This window comes from Dendrobates tinctorius, unplaced genomic scaffold (assembly GCF_039654945.1).
Source record: "Dendrobates tinctorius isolate UK_male_01 unplaced genomic scaffold, ASM3965494v1 ptg000063l, whole genome shotgun sequence".
Taxonomy (NCBI): Eukaryota; Metazoa; Chordata; class Amphibia; order Anura; family Dendrobatidae; genus Dendrobates; species Dendrobates tinctorius.
This window is the reverse complement of record NW_027361731.1, coordinates 13,308,640-13,326,703: the sequence shown is the minus strand read 5'-3', so window position 1 is coordinate 13,326,703 and position 18,064 is coordinate 13,308,640. Positions and strand designations below refer to the sequence as shown.

At 47.8% G+C, this 18,064-nt stretch overlaps 2 protein-coding genes across 2 annotated transcripts in view; one reads left to right on the top strand and one right to left on the bottom strand.

The window, feature by feature from the left end:
- Positions 1–17,517, bottom strand: part of LOC141094282 (uncharacterized) — a 50,406-nt gene extending 32,889 nt beyond the window's left edge. Inside the window, exon 1 of the mRNA XM_073580118.1 lies at positions 17,441–17,517. The gene's annotated coding sequence lies outside the window, so the exon portion shown is untranslated. The remainder of the gene's footprint in view (positions 1–17,440) is intronic.
- Positions 17,307–18,064, top strand: part of LOC141094193 (uncharacterized) — an 85,355-nt gene continuing 84,597 nt past the window's right edge. Inside the window, exon 1 of the mRNA XM_073579957.1 lies at positions 17,307–17,755. The gene's annotated coding sequence lies outside the window, so the exon portion shown is untranslated. The remainder of the gene's footprint in view (positions 17,756–18,064) is intronic.

Here is an 18,064-nt window from a genome sequence, read left to right as displayed (position 1 = left end):
TAATCTTTGAAAATTCTTGGAGAACAGGAGAAGTGCCAGAAGACTGGAGAAGAGCAAATGTTGTTCCTATCTTCAAAAAGGGGAAGAAGGTGGACCCAGGTAACTATAGGCCGGTGAGTCTGACTTCTATACCAGGAAAGATCTTTGAACAAATTATTAAACAACATGTATGTCAATACCTGGATAAGAATGAAGTGATTAAACAGAGTCAGCATGGGTTTGTAACTAATAAGTCATGTCAGACTAACTTAATTTCCTTCTATGACGGTATCACTGATTGGGTGGATCAAGGAAATGCTGTAGATATAGTATATCTTGACTTCAGCAAAGCATTTGACAAAGTCTCTCATACAATCCTTATTGAAAAAATGATTAAGTATGGAATGGACAAGGCAACTGTTAGGTGGATTCATAACTGGCTTAGTGATCGGACCCAAAGAGTGGTCGTAAATGGCTGCACATCCAGTTGGAAGAATGTCTCAAGTGGGGTACCACAGGGCTCTGTCCTGGGCCCTGTATTGTTCAACATCTTTATCAACGATTTAGATGAAGGAATTGAGGGTAAACTGATTAAATTTGCTGATGACACAAAGCTAGGAGGGATAGCTAATACTAGAGAAGAGAGAGAGAGGATTCAAAAAGATTTAAATAAACTGGAGAAGTGGGCAGCAACTAACAGAATGGTTTTTAACAGGGAGAAATGCAAAGTACTACATCTGGGCAATAAAAATGGAAAAAACATATATAGAATGGGAGGAATAGGGCTAAGTGACAGCACATGTGAAAAAGACTTGGGTATACTAATAGATCACAGACTGAATATGAGTCAACAGTGTGATGCAGCAGCAAAAAAGGCAAATGCAATTCTAGGATGTATTAACAGAAGCATACAGTCTAGATCACGTGAAGTCATTATTTCCCTCTACTCCTCTTTGGTCAGACCTCATCTGGAATATTGTGTCCAGTTTTGGGCACCACATTTTAAAAAAGACATCAACAAACTGGAGCAAGTTCAGAAAAGAGCGACCAGAATGGTGACCGGTCTGCAAACCCTGTCTTATGAGGAAAGGTTGCAGGATTTGGGAATGTTTAGTTTGCAAAAGAGAAGACTGAGAGGAGACTTAATAGCTGTCTACAAATATCTAAAGGGCTGTCACATTGTAGAAGGATCAACTTTATTCTCATTTGCACAAGGAAAGACTAGAAGCAATGGGATGAAACTGAATGGGAGGAGACACAGATTAGATATTAGAAAAAACTTTTTGACAGTTAGAGTGATCAATGAGTGGAACAGGCTGCCACGAGAAGTGGTGAGTTCTCCTTCAATGGAAGTCTTCAAACAGAGGCTGGACAGACATCTGACTGGGATGATTTAGCGAATCCTGCTTTGAGCAGGGGGTTGGACCAGATGGCCCAGGAGGTCCCTTCCAACTCTACGATTCTATGATTCTAAGCACACTAAGGCCCCCCTTTGTACTTTTTTGCCTATCTTAAGCAGTCTTGCAAGATGAAGAAGGCAGGGAGTAAGGCGCGGGGGCGTGGGCGTGGAGTTTCAGCAGGGAGAGGACGTGGGGATTCTGCAGGGAGAGGACGTGGGGATTCTACAGGCAGAGGACGTGGGGATTCTGGGCCTGCTGCGGGCACCAGTGGATCAGCATCCCTCAGTTTTAGCAGGCAACAGTCCTTTATGCGCAGCTTTGTAGGACCTCAACGTACCCCACTGCTGCGGGAGGAACAAATTGAAGCCGTTGTCGGATGGATGGCAGCTAACGCATCGACTTCAATTACTTCCGCATCCTCTCAGGGTCAGAGCACCGAAGAGCAACCATCTGTCTCTTCACCACCTGCCAAAGTGCCCAGGCAGTCAGAGAGACATGGACAGGAGCCATCACAGTCTCTACTTCTGTTCTCGGAATCTGTTGGCTTGGAAAGAGGGGGCCAGCCAAGCAGCATTCCTGAATGTGAAGAAGAGGGAGTATGCAGTGATGCGCAACTTCTTTGTCCCTCTGAATCTGAAGAGGCGAGTGGGCCAGTGCCTATGGTCAGCACACCTCAGTACGCATCAGATGATGACGAGACTCAGTTGCCACTTTCTGGTGCGTACGGTGCTGGCGAGACAACCCCGGAGAAGCAGCTGTTTGAAGAGGGGAGGGAAGATGATGAGGTCCTTGACCCATCATGGCGTGAGCAACAGGAAGGTGGTGGGAGCAGCTCGGAGGAAGAGATTCCCCTACCGGCCAAAACAGGAGGCAGAGGGAGGGGGAAGACTTGGTTGCCTGTACCCTCCACTTCGGCACCCGTTAGGAGCATTCCTCCTTCCAAAGGCAAACCGGGCGCTCACAAGAGTTGCAGTGCGTGGTCCTTTTTTGACACAGTTGCAGATGACATTTGCTTTGTCAAATGCAAGCTGTGTCATCAGAGAGTCAAAAGAGGGAGAAATGTCAGCAACCTCAATACCACAAATATGTGGAAACATGTGCGCACCAAGCACGAGTTGGAGTTGCAGAGACACCCTGAAGACGTAGGCCAACGTACAGCACCACCTACCACCTCTTCAGTTCGTGTTGGGCCCTCTTCCTCCAGCTCACACACTGCTGGTTCGGCTTCCTCACAGGATCGCCAAGGAAGAACCTCTGCCACTGTTGTCCGGAGACCCTGTCAGATTACACCCATAGCAGCACGTTCCCATCCATCACAGCCATCGGTAGCACAGGCATGGGATAAAAGGCGCCCTTACTCGGCAAACCATCCCCGAGCACAGTCTCTGAATGCTGGCATTGCCAAACTTCTGGCAGTTGAAATGCTGTCATTCAGGCTGGTGGACACTGACACCTTCCGGGACTTAATGGCATTGGCAGTCCCCCAATACAACGTGCCCAGCCGCTTTTATTTCAGCAGGCGAGCCGTCCCTGCCCTGCAGAAACATGTTGAGGGCAAAATAAAACATGCGCTACTAAACGCCGTTAGTAGCAAGGTCCACCTGACCACCGATGCGTGGACCAGTAACCATGGACAGGGACGATACCTTTCCCTCACTGCCCACTGGGTCAATGTTGTGGAGCCGGGTACGGATCTGGAGAGTGGCGCTGTACGTGTTCTTCCAACGCCACGGATTGCAGGACTCCAGTCTGTACACATAGACTCCTCCTCCTACTCAAGTTCCTCAGAAACAGCAGAGCAGGAGCCTGTTACGACCGATATGAGCACAGCCGTGGCCAAACGTCAACAGGCTGTACTCAAATTAATTTCTTTGGGGAATCGAAGCCACACAGCGCAGGAGCTCTGGAATGCTATCAAGCTGGAGAGCGATGTGTGGTTTGGGCCAGCGAATCTCCAGCCGGGCTTGGTAGTGTGTGACAATGGCCAAAATCTGGTGGCAGCTCTTGGCCTAGGCAACCTCACACACATCCCATGTCTGGCACATGTTCTTAACTTGGTCGTGCAGAGCTTTCTGAGGGACTATCCGGATCTTGCTGCACTGTTGCACAAGGTCCGCATAGAGTGCGCTCACTTGCGACGTTCCAGCACGGCAAGATCGCGCCTCGCTGCTCTGCAGCGACGATTTGGCCTTCCGGAACATCGCATCATATGTGACCTACCCACCCGGTGGAATTCAACGTTACATATGTTGGAGCGGTTGTGTGAGCAGCAGGCAGCAGTCATGGAGTACCAGCTGCATCAGGCGCAAACAAGTCGCACTGTGCGCCGTTCACACTTCAGCACCATTGAGTGGGCCTCTATGAAGGACATCTGCCTCGTTTTGCGTGCCTTCGATGAATCCACGCGGATGGCGAGTGCAGATGATGCACTAGTCAGCATGACTGTCCCCCTTATCTGCCTGCTTCAACAAACACTGCAAGCACTAAGGGATGAGGTTTCAGAAGAGGTGGAGGATGAGGAGTCCCAAATGCCATCTGCTTCTGGACAGTCTGCGCTACGTGTTTCCTCACAAAGGCCTAGGCAGGGGACACTTTGTGAGGAGGATGAAGAGGAGTCGATGGAGGAGGAAGACATCTCTCCAGAGGAGGGAGGTACACAAACCTCTACTCAGTATGTACAGCGAGGGTGGGGTGATGCAGAGCAGGCCGAGGTCACGCCTCAAACAGGGGACAGCGGTTCTTTGGCAGTTGGGAGTCTGCAGCACATGGTTGATTTCATGCTGCAGTGCCTGAGAAACGACCGCCGCATCGCCCACATTCTCGTCTCGGCTGATTATTGGGTGTACACCCTCCTAGATCCTCGCTACCGGGACAGCGTACAAAGGCTCATACCAACGTTGAACCGGGAGCGTAAAATGCGGGAGTACGAAGAGTCACTGGTGCAGTCCATAATGTTTTCCATTCCACCCGACAGCATTGTTGCTAGTGCTTTACAAAGCAACTCTGTGCGTCGAGGCAGTGGAGGAAACTCTGCACAAAGAGGGAGCAGAGGCAGTGCCGCAGCACAAGGCAAGACCACTATTGCCCAAATGTGGCAAAGTTTTGTGTGTCCACCACAATTGTCTACACCATCAGCGACGCCTCGAGTCAGCAGGAGGCAACGCTTCCGTCAGATGGTGTCAGACTACATGTCTTGCCCTGTCGCTGTACTCCCAGATGGCTCTTCCCCCTTCAAGTTTTGGGTCTCTAAGCTGGATACATGGCCAGAGCTTAGCCAGTATGCATTGGAGGTGCTGGCTTGCCCTGCTGCCAGTGTATTATCGGAACGTGTCTTTAGTGCCGCAGGTGGTGTACTAACAGACCGTCGCACGCGACTATCTTCCGATAATGTTGACCGGCTGACTTTTCTGAAAATGAACAAGGCCTGGATCTCCAAAGACTTTGCCATTCCTCTTACAGACTAAATTAGTGGTTGGCAACTGTATCCAGGTCTACTGGTGTGTTTATTTTTCTACCACCTGAACTATAATCCCTGTGCTTCAACACAGCCAGTTGTCGCTCAGATGTGTCGTCTGCACAGAGAAACACACTAGCTCCTGTGTTAGTGGGGTTCAGTAATGCCAGCTGATCCCCTGCTGTGTGGACGGCAGAGTCACCAGCTCCATCAACATTCAAACCACTACTGATTTTTAACCGTGCCCAACTTAGGTCTCTGGCTCCACTGTCTCTACTATTTCCCCTGACCTCCAACCCCGCCATCTACATCTCTGAAGTGGCGTCAGCACAATCTACACTTGTTCCTGTGTTCCTGTGGCTCAGTCCCATCAGTTTATCCCCTGATGTGTGTCCAGCAAGGTCTCCTGCTCTGTCCACATTCCCATAACCAGTAGTGGGAATGAGGACAGAGCTGGCGAACTTGCCGGACAAACATCAGGGGATCAACTGACGGGACTGAGCACCAGTAACACAGGAACAAGTGTAGATTGTGCTGACGCCACTTCAGAGATGTAGCTGGCGGGGTTGGAGGCCAGGGTAAATAGTAGAGACAGTGGAGCCAGAGGCCTAAGTGGAGCATGGTTAGAATCAGTAGTAGTCCACAACCTCCATAAAAACCGCTGCCCATTGGCCTCTGCATGCGGCATGCGTAATCCTGGGCTCCAACAGCGTCAGTTGGTGTTCAGAAGTGTCGTCTCCACAGAGCCAAACACATTCGTTCAAGTGTTAGTGGGTTTCAGCACTGCCAGCTGTTCCCCTGCTGTGGAGTTGGCAAGTCTCCTGCTGCCTTCACCTGCCAAAATCCAGTAGGCCCCAGCCTGCTCCTCGCCTAATCCTGGGCTCCAACAGCGTCAGTTGGTGTTCAGAAGTGTCGTCTCCACAGAGCCAAACACATTCGTTCAAGTGTTAGTGGGTTTCAGCACTGCCAGCTGTTCCCCTGCTGTGGAGATGGCAAGTCTCCTGCTGCCTTCACCTGCCAAAATTCAGTAGGCCCCAGCCTGCTCCTCGCCTAATCCTGGGCTCCAACAGCGTCAGTTGGTGTTCAGAAGTGTCGTCTCCACAGAGCCAAACACATTCGTTCAAGTGTTAGTGGGGTTCAGCACTGCCAGCTGTTCCCCTGCTGTGGAGATGGCAAGTCTCCTGCTGCCTTCACCTGCCAAAATCCAGTAGGCCCCAGCCTGCTCCTCGCCTAATCCTGGGCTCCAACAGCGTCAGTTGGTGTTCAGAAGTGTCGTCTCCACAGAGCCAAACACATTCGTTCAAGTGTTAGTGGGGTTCATCATTGCCAGCTGATCCCCTGCTGTGGAGATGGCAGTCTCTCCTGCTGTCTCCGCATTACAAAGACAGTAGGCCTCTGCCTACACCCTCCTATTTCCTGGGCTTCAACTCAGCCAGTTGTAGTTCGGAAGTGCCGTCCACACGGAAAGAGATACTTGCTCCCGTGTCTCAGTGGGGTTCAGTAATGTCAGCTGATCCCCTGCTGTGTGGATGGCAGTCTCTCCTGCTGTCACCTCATTCAAAATACAGTAGGCCTCTGCCTACACCCTCCTATTTCCTGGGCTTCAACACAGCCAGTTGTAGCTCGGAAGTGCCGTCCACACGGAAAGAGATACTTGCTCCCGTGTCTCAGTGGGGTTCAGTAACGTCAGCTGATCCCCTGCTGTGTGGATGGCAGTCTCTCCTGCTGTCACCTCATTCAAAATACAGTAGGCCTCTGCCTACACCCTCCTATTTCCTGGGCTTCAACACAGCCAGTTGTAGTTCGGAAGTGCCGTCCACACGGAAAGAGATACTTGCTCCCGTGTCTCAGTGGGGTTCAGTAACGTCAGCTGATCCCCTGCTGTGTGGATGGCAGTCTCTCCTGCTGTCACCTCATTCAAAATACAGTAGGCCTCTGCCTACACCCTCCTATTTCCTGGGCTTCAACACAGCCAGTTGTAGTTCGGAAGTGCCGTCCACACGGAAAGAGATACTTGCTCCCGTGTCTCAGTGGGGTTCAGTAATGTCAGCTGATCCCCTGCTGTGTGGATGGCAGTCTCTCCTGCTGTCACCTCATTCAAAATACAGTAGGCCTCTGCCTACACCCTCCTATTTCCTGGGCTTCAACACAGCCAGTTGTAGTTCGGAAGTGCCGTCCACACGGAAAGAGATACTTGCTCCCGTGTCTCAGTGGGGTTCAGTAATGTCAGCTGATCCCCTGCTGTGTGGATGGCAGTCTCTCCTGCTGTCACCTCATTCAAAATACAGTAGGCCTCTGCCTACACCCTCCTATTTCCTGGGCTTCAACACAGCCAGTTGTAGTTCGGAAGTGCCGTCCACACGGAAAGAGATACTTGCTCCCGTGTCTCAGTGGGGTTCAGTAATGTCAGCTGATCCCCTGCTGTGTGGATGGCAGTCTCTCCTGCTGTCACCTCATTCAAAATACAGTAGGCCTCTGCCTACACCCTCCTATTTCCTGGGCTTCAACACAGCCAGTTGTAGCTCGGAAGTGCCGTCCACACGGAAAGAGACACTTGCTCCCGTGTCTCAGTGGGGTTCAGTAACGTCAGCTGATCCCCTGCTGTGTGGATGGCAGTCTCTCCTGCTGTCACCTCATTCAAAATACAGTAGGCCTCTGCCTACACCCTCCTATTTCCTGGGCTTCAACACAGCCAGTTGTAGTTCGGAAGTGCCGTCCACACGGAAAGAGATACTTGCTCCCGTGTCTCAGTGGGGTTCAGTAATGTCAGCTGATCCCCTGCTGTGTGGATGGCAGTCTCTCCTGCTGTCACCTCATTCAAAATACAGTAGGCCTCTGCCTACACCCTCCTATTTCCTGGGCTTCAACACAGCCAGTTGTAGCTCGGAAGTGCCGTCCACACGGAAAGAGACACTTGCTCCCGTGTCTCAGTGGGGTTCAGTAACGTCAGCTGATCCCCTGCTTTGTGGATGGCAGTCTCTCCTGCTGTCACCTCATTCAAAATACAGTAGGCCTCTGCCTACACCCTCCTATTTCCTGGGCTTCAACACAGCCAGTTGTAGTTCGGAAGTGCCGTCCACACGGAAAGAGACACTTGCTCCCGTGTCTCAGTGGGGTTCAGTAACGTCAGCTGATCCCCTGCTGTGTAGATGGCAAAGTCTCCTGCTGCCTACACAGTCGTACCACTACTGATTTTTAACCGTGCTCCAATTAGGCCTGTGGCTCCACTGTCTCTCGTATTTCCACTGTCCTCCAACCCTGCCAGTTACAGCTCCGAAGTGGCGTCTGCACAATCCACACTTGTTCCTGTGTTACAGGTGTTCAGTCCGGTCAGTTAATCCCCTGATGTGTGTCCGGCAATGTCGCCTGCTCTATACACATTCCCATTATGGGAATGTGGACAGAGCAGGCGACATTGCCGGACACACATCAGGGGATTAACTGACCGGACTGAACACCTGTAACACAGGAACAAGTGTGGATTGTGCAGACGCCACTTCGGAGCTGTAACTGGCGGGGTTGGAGGACAGGGGAAATACGAAAATCAGTGAAGCCACAGGCCTAAGTGGAGCTTGGTTCAAATTAGTAGTCTACAACCGATCTTAAAATTTCTTCAATGCAGCCTCAGCCTGCTCCGTGCTTGTCCCTGGGCTTCAACACAGCCAGTTGTTGCTCGGAAGTGCCGTCTTCACAGAGTAAAACACTAGCTCCTGTGTTTGTGGGGTTCAGTAACGTCAGCTGTTCCCCTGCTGTTTTGATGGCAATCTGTCCTGCTGCCTCCCAATTGACAGCACATCAGGCCTCAGCCTGCTAAGTGCTTGTCCTGGGCTCCAACATCGCCAGTTGCTGCTCATAACTGACTTTGGCACGGGTACTCCCTCCTGCCCAGCTTGGTTCCAGCCCTGCCTGCTGTTTCCGGGAAGTGTCAATGTCAGTTTGCCACCCCAAGTTGCCATGTCGTGTTGCGGTTGGGTTAGCCGAGGCTAGGGTGCCAGCAGTTTAGGTGCTTCTTATGTGGACTGCGGGTTCTGGTAAGAAAGGCTTGTTCCATAGTGCCAGTAGGACAAGCACCCCCTGTAGGACTGTGTGATTCGGTAACTGCGGCCAGCTTGCGGCATGCCAACTTTGCTTTTCAGGGGTAACTTCTGATACCCCTCCGGGTTCCAGCACCGTCAGCTGGTTCTCGTCAGAGCCTTTGGCCTAGGTGCCTCCATCTCGGTATCCGAGTTCCGGCAACGTCTGCTGGTCCTTGGTAGTGCTTTGTAGCACAGGTACCTCCTGCTTAGTAACCGGGTTCCAGCACCGTCAGCTGGTCCTCGGTTGTGCCATTGGCTCTTATTCCTTCTGCTGCCCCTCCGGGTGCCAGCACTGTCAGCTGGTCCTCGCTATTTCCATTTGCTCTTGCAGCTTATGCTACCCCTCCGGGTTCCAGCACCGTCAGCTGGTTCTCGTCAGAGCCTTTGGCCTAGGTGCCTCCATCTCGGTATCCGAGTTCCGGCAACGTCTGCTGGTCCTTGGTAGTGCTTTGTAGCACAGGTACCTCCTGCTTAGTAACCGGGTTCCAGCACCGTCAGCTGGTCCTCGGTTGTGCCATTGGCTCTTATTCCTTCTGCTGCCCCTCCGGGTGCCAGCACTGTCAGCTGGTCCTCGCTATTTCCATTTGCTCTTGCAGCTTATGCTACCCCTCCGGGTTCCAGCACCGTCAGCTGGTTCTCGTCAGAGCCTTTGGCCTAGGTGCCTCCATCTCGGTATCCGAGTTCCGGCAACGTCTGCTGGTCCTTGGTAGTGCTTTGTAGCACAGGTACCTCCTGCTTAGTAACCGGGTTCCAGCACCGTCAGCTGGTCCTCGGTTGTGCCATTGGCTCTTATTCCTTCTGCTGCCCCTCCGGGTGCCAGCACTGTCAGCTGGTCCTCGCTATTTCCATTTGCTCTTGCAGCTTATGCTACCCCTCCGGGTTCCAGCACCGTCAGCTGGTTCTCGTCAGAGCCTTTGGCCTAGGTGCCTCCATCTCGGTATCCGAGTTCCGGCAACGTCTGCTGGTCCTTGGTAGTGCTTTGTAGCACAGGTACCTCCTGCTTAGTAACCGGGTTCCAGCACCGTCAGCTGGTTCTCGGTAGTGCCATTGGCTCTTGTTCCTTCTGCTGCCCCTCCGGGTGCCAGTACCGTCAGCTGGTTCAAGAGGACAAAGAACAGGAAGACAACCACCAAGATGCAGAACAACAAGAGAGAGAAGACAAAGAAGCATAAAAAAAACAAAGCAGAAGAACATTAAGCATAAGACTAATACTCTGAGCAAATGATATTATCTTATTTATAAGCAGAAGAAGACTAAGCAGTGTATGGGGGTGAGTCCGTTCCTCCTCGTGGTGCCCCTGGAAAAGGCCTGCTGCTGCAGGCCAAACTGAACGCGGACAAATCCTGTTGTAAATCTTTTGTGACAGGCAGAACGGAAGGTGTAAACTTCTAACTTTTCTAGATAACAACTACAGGAATGCCTGACACAAACAAGAATATGATGAAGAAGATGAAGAAGTTGAATATGTAGAATAATAATTGTTGAATAAGAAGAATATGAAGAATGTAAGAAAAGGAAGAAGAAGAAGAAGAAGAAGAATGTAAAAAAAGGAAGAAGAAGAAGAATGTAAAAAAAGGAATAAGAAGAAGAATGTAAAAAAAGGAATAAGAAGAAGAATGTAAAAAAAGGAAGAAGAAGAAGAATGTAAAAAAAGGAAGTAGAAGAATGTAAAAAAAGGAAGAAGAAGAAGAAGAAGAATGTAAAAAAAGGAATAAGAAGAAGAAGAAGAAGGTAAAAAAAAGGAAGAAGAATAAGAAAGAAGAAGAAAGAAGAAAGAAGAAGAAGACATACATGTCTGGCAAAATATAAATGAGGCTAACATAGTCAATATCTTTGTAACTCCTAACATCTTTAAAAAAAAAGTTTAATTCCTGCTATTCCATTTGATTGGGCTAAACCTCTATGGCTTTAATGTCTCCTCCACCTCCCACAATACATTCTACATTATTCTTAGTTGTTTTTCTTCATGTAGAATTAACCTACAAGGAAAGAAAGGGTTTTTTTTAATTCCGATATTTTGGCCCCATTGACTTGCATTGGTTCCCGGTATCGGAATCGGCGATACCGATACTTTTTTTTAAGATCGGCCGATCCATTCCGATCCGATATTTTCAAGTATCGGCTGGTATCGCTCAACTCTATTTATTATTGTTCCCTAACTAAGGGGGTGATAACGGGGGGTTTGATTTACTATTTATGGCGGTTTTTATGTTTGGCAGCTGTCGCACGCTAAAAGACGCTTTTTATTGTAAAAATAGTTTTTGCATCACCACATATTGAGAGCTATAATTTTTCCGTATTTTGACCCACCGAGTCACGGGAGGCCTTATTTTTTGCGGGACGAGTTGACGTTTTTATTGGTACCATTTTCGGGCACGTGACATTTTTTGATCGCTTTTTATTCAGATTTTTGGGACGCAGAATGAGCAAAAACCAGTGTTTCATGAATTTCTTTTGGGGGGTGCGTTTACACCGTTACGCATGCGGTAAAATTGATAAAGCGGTTTTATTCTTTGGGTCAGTACGGTTACAGCGATACCTCAGTTATGTCTTTTTTTATGTTTTGGGGCTTTTATACAATAAAAACAATTTTATATAAAAAATTATTTTTGCATCGCTTTATTCTATAACTTTTTTATTTTTTCGCTGATGACGCTGTGTGGTGGCTCGTTTTTTGCGGGACAAGATGACGTTTTCAGTGGTACCATGGATATTTATATCCGTCTTTTTGATTGCGTGTTATTGCACTTTTTGTTCGACAGTATGATGATAAAGCATTGTTCTTTTGCTTGTTTTTATCTTTTTTTTTTTAAGGGGTTCACTAGTGGGACAGTTTTATAGGGCGGGTCGTTACGGATGCGGCGATACTAAATATGTGTACTTTTATTGCTTTTTTTTTAATATAGAAAAAAAAATTAGGGAATATTTCTTTTTGTTACTTTATTATATTGTCCCAGTGTGGGACATCACTGTATAGTGTCAGATCGCTGATCAGTGACAGCAATCTGACAGACTCTGAGGCTTTCTCAGGAGGCACTGAGGAAACTGCCTTCTTGCAGGACCCCAAAGGCCCCCAGAGCCATATTGAATCCGGGGGCTTGCAGGGAGGAGGCCTTCAGATCAGCGTGATCACATCGTGCTGTTTTGAGGGTCTCAGGGAAGCACTGAGGGAGCCCCCTCCCTGCTTCTCTGTGCCCTCGGTACACTGTGATCATGTTTGATCGCAGTGTGCCAGGGGTTAATGTGTTGGGGGCGGTCCATACTGTGTCAGCTGTGATAATCAGCTGACACCCGGACGCGATCAGCGGTGCTCCCCCCGTGAGCGCCGTTGATCGCAGTGACGTACTATCCCGTCCCCGGTCATACGGGCAAGAGTCACGTGGACGCTGGAGTTGAGCGAAACAGGTCGGCCAGATTCATAAATCGCCGACTTATGGCAAAGTCGGGTTTCGTCGACCGAATCAGACCACAGAGTGAAGTCGGCCATGGGGTCGGCAAAACAAGGGCCAAAGTCGGATCTCCCAGAATGCTTGCATGCAGGGTGGATTGATTTAAATCACGCCGATTTAAATCATGATTTAAATCACTGATTTAAATCAAAAGGTTTTTTTTTAATATAAATCACGATTAAAATGAGAAGTGAGAGCAGTGTGCATGTGCGCCCATAGTTACACGGACGAAACTAGGGGCAACGATCTAATGCCAGGGTGAGGGGGGGACCCCAAAGTAAGTAAAAATCTTTTTTGTTTTACTATATGGCAATAGGTAGGTGTTTAAAAGCAGCATGTCTTAATTGTATAAACTATTAATAGCCTCCACATTTTGTTCATACTGCCCCTTTAATTCCACACTTCTAGCTTGGTTTCAGTTTTGGTTTAGTTTCTTTTTCCCTGCATTCAGTTGACATGCCCAAACTTGTTGGATAGTCAGCAGTACTTGGCTCAGGCTGTAGTAACATCAGCAGTGCTTGGCTCAGGCTGTAGTAACAATCAAACTTCATAAGTGATCTGTGTGAGCCATGGCAGCAGGTCGTAAGAGAGACCCTATTTGGGTTCATTTTGTTGAGATGCCAGCAGCAGATCTTGGAAAGAAAGGTGCAAGAGCAAAGTGCAAATACTGTCAAAAGGATATCCAAGGACTTGTTTGCCGTTTGAAATCACATTATGAAAACTGCAACCAGAAGGGAAATGAAGATGTTGATAGTGATACAACTAATGTCAATGAACCCCCACAGCTTCTTATGCACCAGGAGCCTAGTACTAGTGGTAAGTCTGGCAATTAATTTACAACCTATTTTTTTAACAGACATTTTACTGGGATGGTTAAAGTCTATGAAAAGAAAAATTTCTAGCACTGGTAGTTCTGGAGTATAGAATTTAAATTTATGTTAAGGCAATATTTCACAGAAAATTAACGCTAAAGGACATGTGCACCTTTATTTTTTTAAGGTGCACATGTCCTCCCCCCCGCAGCGCTCTTACCTCCGATCCCCGCAGCGCTGAGATCCGTGGCTTCGTTTTGACCGTCCGCCTCCCGTCCTCCGGTTGCGGCCTACTCGCAGTGATCCAGCGGCGTGACGTCAGCGGGCCGCACGCTCCATTGAAATGAATGGAGGCGCGCTCGCGGACGGGCAGAACGAAGCCACGGATCCCCGCAGCGCTGACATCGGAGGTAAGAGAGCTGCGGGGGGAGCACATGTGCACACTGTGACTGGCTGCACCTTAAAAAATAAAGGTGCACATGTCCTTTAAGTAAAAATAAAGTGTGTATACGCTTATTTTTTTTTTATTGTAGGCTGCAATTCACTTTTGAAGTCTGCCAAATTGACCATTTTAAAAAAAAAACATTTTTAAAACTTTTGTGACATAATTTTTTTCAGTTGCTGAGGCTCTGATATTAGTTACCAGTATTACAGCTACCTCACCGGAAAACTTGAGTAGCATAACTTTTGAGACAGCCCTTATAGGACGAGGACCATTACATTGTTCAAAAAGTTTGTTTCAATATTTTCGTTATATTTCTTCAAATACGCAGTCGATTTATATTTTTAATTTCTGTGCTTTCAGGGTCAAATATGGCTTGTGCTGCACGTGACAATCAATATCTGGGTACAACTTCAACAAAGCAGCCCAAAAAAAAACTTTGCGTGCAAAGTGTAGAAAAATTCATCTTAAAGACTACGACGAGCCAGAAAGAACATTTTGATGAATTAATTGCTAAATTCATATTTGCAACCAATTCTTCTTTCCGACTAGTTGAGCACCCATTGTTTGTACAAATGATCGAAGGAATTAGACCAGGCTACAAACCACCAAGTAGATTTGATATCTCAGGAAAACATCTTCAGGCTGTATACGACATAGAAAGAGCGGCTTGTACAAAATATTTGAAAGACAAGGTTGTTAACATGAGCTTGGATGGTTGGAGCAACATCCACAACGACCCCATAATTTGCACTTGTGTCACAACAGAAGATGGTGAAACTTACCTTACAGACACAATCGACACATCTGGAAATTCACATACTGCTGAATATTTACTTGAAATTGCTAAGAACTCAATTCACCAATGCCAAGAACAGTTTGGATGTAAAGTAAGGAGCTTAGTTACTGATAACGCAAGCAATGTGGCAAAAATGCGAGCGGAACTGGCACAGGATGACACAAATGTCATTACATACGGTTGTTCTGCCCATTTGTTGCATCTTTTGGCAAAAGACCTGCATATTTTGGGTGTCAAGGAACATGTTGTAGAAATTGTTAAATATTTCCGCAATAATCATTTTGCACATGCAACCTACAAGGAAATGGGAGGACTGAAGTTGGTTCTACCACAAGATGTTAGATGGAATACCTTGGCTGACTGCTTGGAACTGTTTATTAACAACTGGTCAAAATTACTGTCCATTTGCGAAACACATCGGGATAAAATTGATGCTAATATACGAAGCAAAGTATTAAATCTTGGTGTGAAGAGAAATGCCGAGGACCTTTTGGAAAGGTTAAAGCCAATATCGATTGCGTTGGATAAAATGCAGAAAGATACTGCAACCATAGCTGATGCCACAGAAGTTTGGAAAGATTTAGAAGGTTCTCTAGATCTCTTGAACCTCTCAAACAATGTAAAGGTTGCAATACAGCACCGCAAGGACCAAGCATTAAAAGAAGAACACTATTTAGACAATATCTTGCATCCCATCTACAGAGGGAAAAAATTATCTGAGGCGGAAATCAACTCTGCAATGGAGTGGCTCGCCAATACTAACCATGACATTGTGGCAACTGTGCTGAAATTGAAGTGTGAATCTGCACCATTTCAAAAATACATGTTTGCAGATAACGTCGTTAATGAACTAAAACCACTGGACTGGTGGAAGTCGCAATCACTTGTTCTTCCAGCAAAGATAATAAATCTAGCTACTCAGCTACTGACTGCATCGGCTTCATCCGCAGTAGAGAGATTGTTTTCTTCATTTGGTTTTGTGCACACAACAGTCCGAAACCGCTTAGGAACTGCTAAAGCAGGACAACTGGTTTTCCTATTAAAAGTCCTAAATAAACAGTAGGCTTAAAGGACTGATGTATTCACTGAAGATGTTTGCTTACTTCAAACGTTAGAGATAGGCTATTGTTAAAAAGTACTTACTCTCTGTAGTTCAATTCTGAGTGTTTAATAGTGCAAATAAAAATTATTAGGTTTCATAATCAACTGTTTTAATATTTTTATTTGTGTAAAACAATTAGATTTGCAAAAAGACAAAGTTTTGCTTGTGTACAACTTGATTAAAAAATCTGATTTAAATCAAAAAAATCTGATTTTTTTGATTTTTTTAAAAAAAATCAAGATTTTTATCCACCCTGCTTGCATGTGACTTTTTTTTCAGCCACTGAGAAAGGACGTACACTGCGGGCAACGAGATGACATGTGTAGCATCCGGGGAGAGAGAGAGAGTTTCGCGCACTTTAAAAAAGCGGTCCGGCATGTATGTGTGTTTCCTGTCCTCCACTCCCTGCCGACTTTGCTTCCCCATTGACTTGCATTGGGTTTCGTGTTTCAGTCGGCCCCCGACTTTTCCCTATTGTCGGCCGATTTCGTTCGACTCAACTTTTGAGAAAGTCGGGTTTCATGAAACCCAACTCGACTCTAAAAAAGGCAAAGTTGCTCATCTCTAGTGGACGGGATAGATGTCAGAAAGGGGTTAAAAAGTCAATGAAGGTTTATTTGCTTCATAAACCCATGGAGGCTATTGAAGCATGTCAAAAATACAAAAAAAAAAAAAAAAGTTTTTAAATATATAAAAAAAAAAATATAAAAAGTACAAATCAGCCCTCTTTTGCCCCCATTCAAAATAAAACAATATAAAATGAAACCTACATAGATTGGGTATCGCTGCATTCAGAATCGCCCCATCAATAAAAAAATAGAATTAACCCGATCGCTGAACGGCGTAGTGAGAAAAAAAAACAAAAACGACAGAATTACTTTTTTTGGTCGCCGCGACATTGTATTAAAATGCAATAACGGGTGATCAAAAGAACGTATCCGCACCAAAGTGGTATCATTAGAAACGTCAGCCCGGCACGCAAATAATAGGCCCTCACCCGACCCCAGATCACGAAAAATGGAGCCGCTACGGGTCTCAGAAAATGGCGCCATTCTTTTTTTTTTTGGACTTTTTTTTCACCACTTGGATAAAACAGAACCCAGACGTGTTTGGTGTCTATGAGCTCGTAATGACCTGGAGAATCATGATGGCAGATTTAGCATCTAGTGAACCGAGCAAAGAAGCCAAAGGAAAAACACGTGTGGGATTGCAGTTTTTTTGCAATTTCACCACACATGGAATTTATTTCCCGTTTTCCAGTACACGACATGGTAAAACCAATGGTGTCGTTCAAAAGTACAACTCGTCCCGCAAAAAATAAGCAATCACCCGGCCATATTGGCGGAAAACTAAAAACGTTATGGCTCTGGGAAGAAGGAGAGGGAAAAACAAAAATGAAATTCCCTCCGGGGGTTAATCCTATTTGGCGCCAGAGAAGGAATGATGGCCGCCTGCAGGGGACAGGTGAGGGGAGAATTGTTACAGCGGCCGGGACACAGGGGAGAGAGGAACCGCGACCACAGCACTGACCGCAGTCACAGGGGTGAGTGAGGAGACTCGAACGATCCGACACAAAGAGCCGGCTCCCCGCGGTGAACGATGGGACTCGGCACCCCAGTGAGAGCCAAGGAAACCCTTGAATGGATCTCACTGAGCCTAAAATCCCGGCGTTCGGAAAACGTAACTCCGCCCACTAAGCACTAGAATTGGTTCCTAGCGAGTGGGCGGGCTTTATACGGTAGATGGGCGGAGTTTAGAACGCCATAACACATATACAATAGGGATCCATTTAGGATCCAAAAGGAGTCGAAAAAGAGCCGGCTCTTTTTGGTGAGCGGAGCCGTGAGAGCCGGACTGCCCATCACTAGTGTACAGCGCGGCGGAGTATGGAGGCGATATAGAAGGAGAGGGAGAACTCTGTACAGACCTTCACCCGCAGAGCCGCGCACCGGGACACAAGAAGAATCCAGGGGGAGGGAGGAGCTTCCAGCGGGAGCTTCCTGTGAGAAGATGACGTCCCGGAAAAGGCGGGGCCTAGCGGTGTCCTCTGTGTAGGGGGAGTGTCAGGGGAGGTGCAGTCTCGGGAGCTGCAGCTGCTGATTGGCTGCAGGGCTGCAAATGGCGTAGCCCATACAGTCTACGCTCCACCCTGCCTCCTCGTATGACACGCCCCCGGAAATGACGTCACACTTGGACGGAGCCGATACGGTCCAGCGCGTGCCGTGCGTCTCTGAGGGTGCAGGTAGGATTCGCCGCTGTTCACACTCGGCCGTTCTCCATACACTCGGATTTCCTCTGTGTGATGTTCCGCTTTCTATCCTCCTCCCGGGAACTGCAGCCTCAGTCACACTGGCGACCCTACACCGCGGACAGCGCCCCCAATAGCACTCACGCGGCTCCGTACATGAATCTCCCCCAATAGGACACACGCGGCTCCGCTCCATACACGAATCACCCCCAATAGGACACACGCGGCTCCGCTCCGTACACGAATCTCCCCCAATAGGACACACGCGGCTCCGTACATGAATCGCCCCCAATAGGACACACG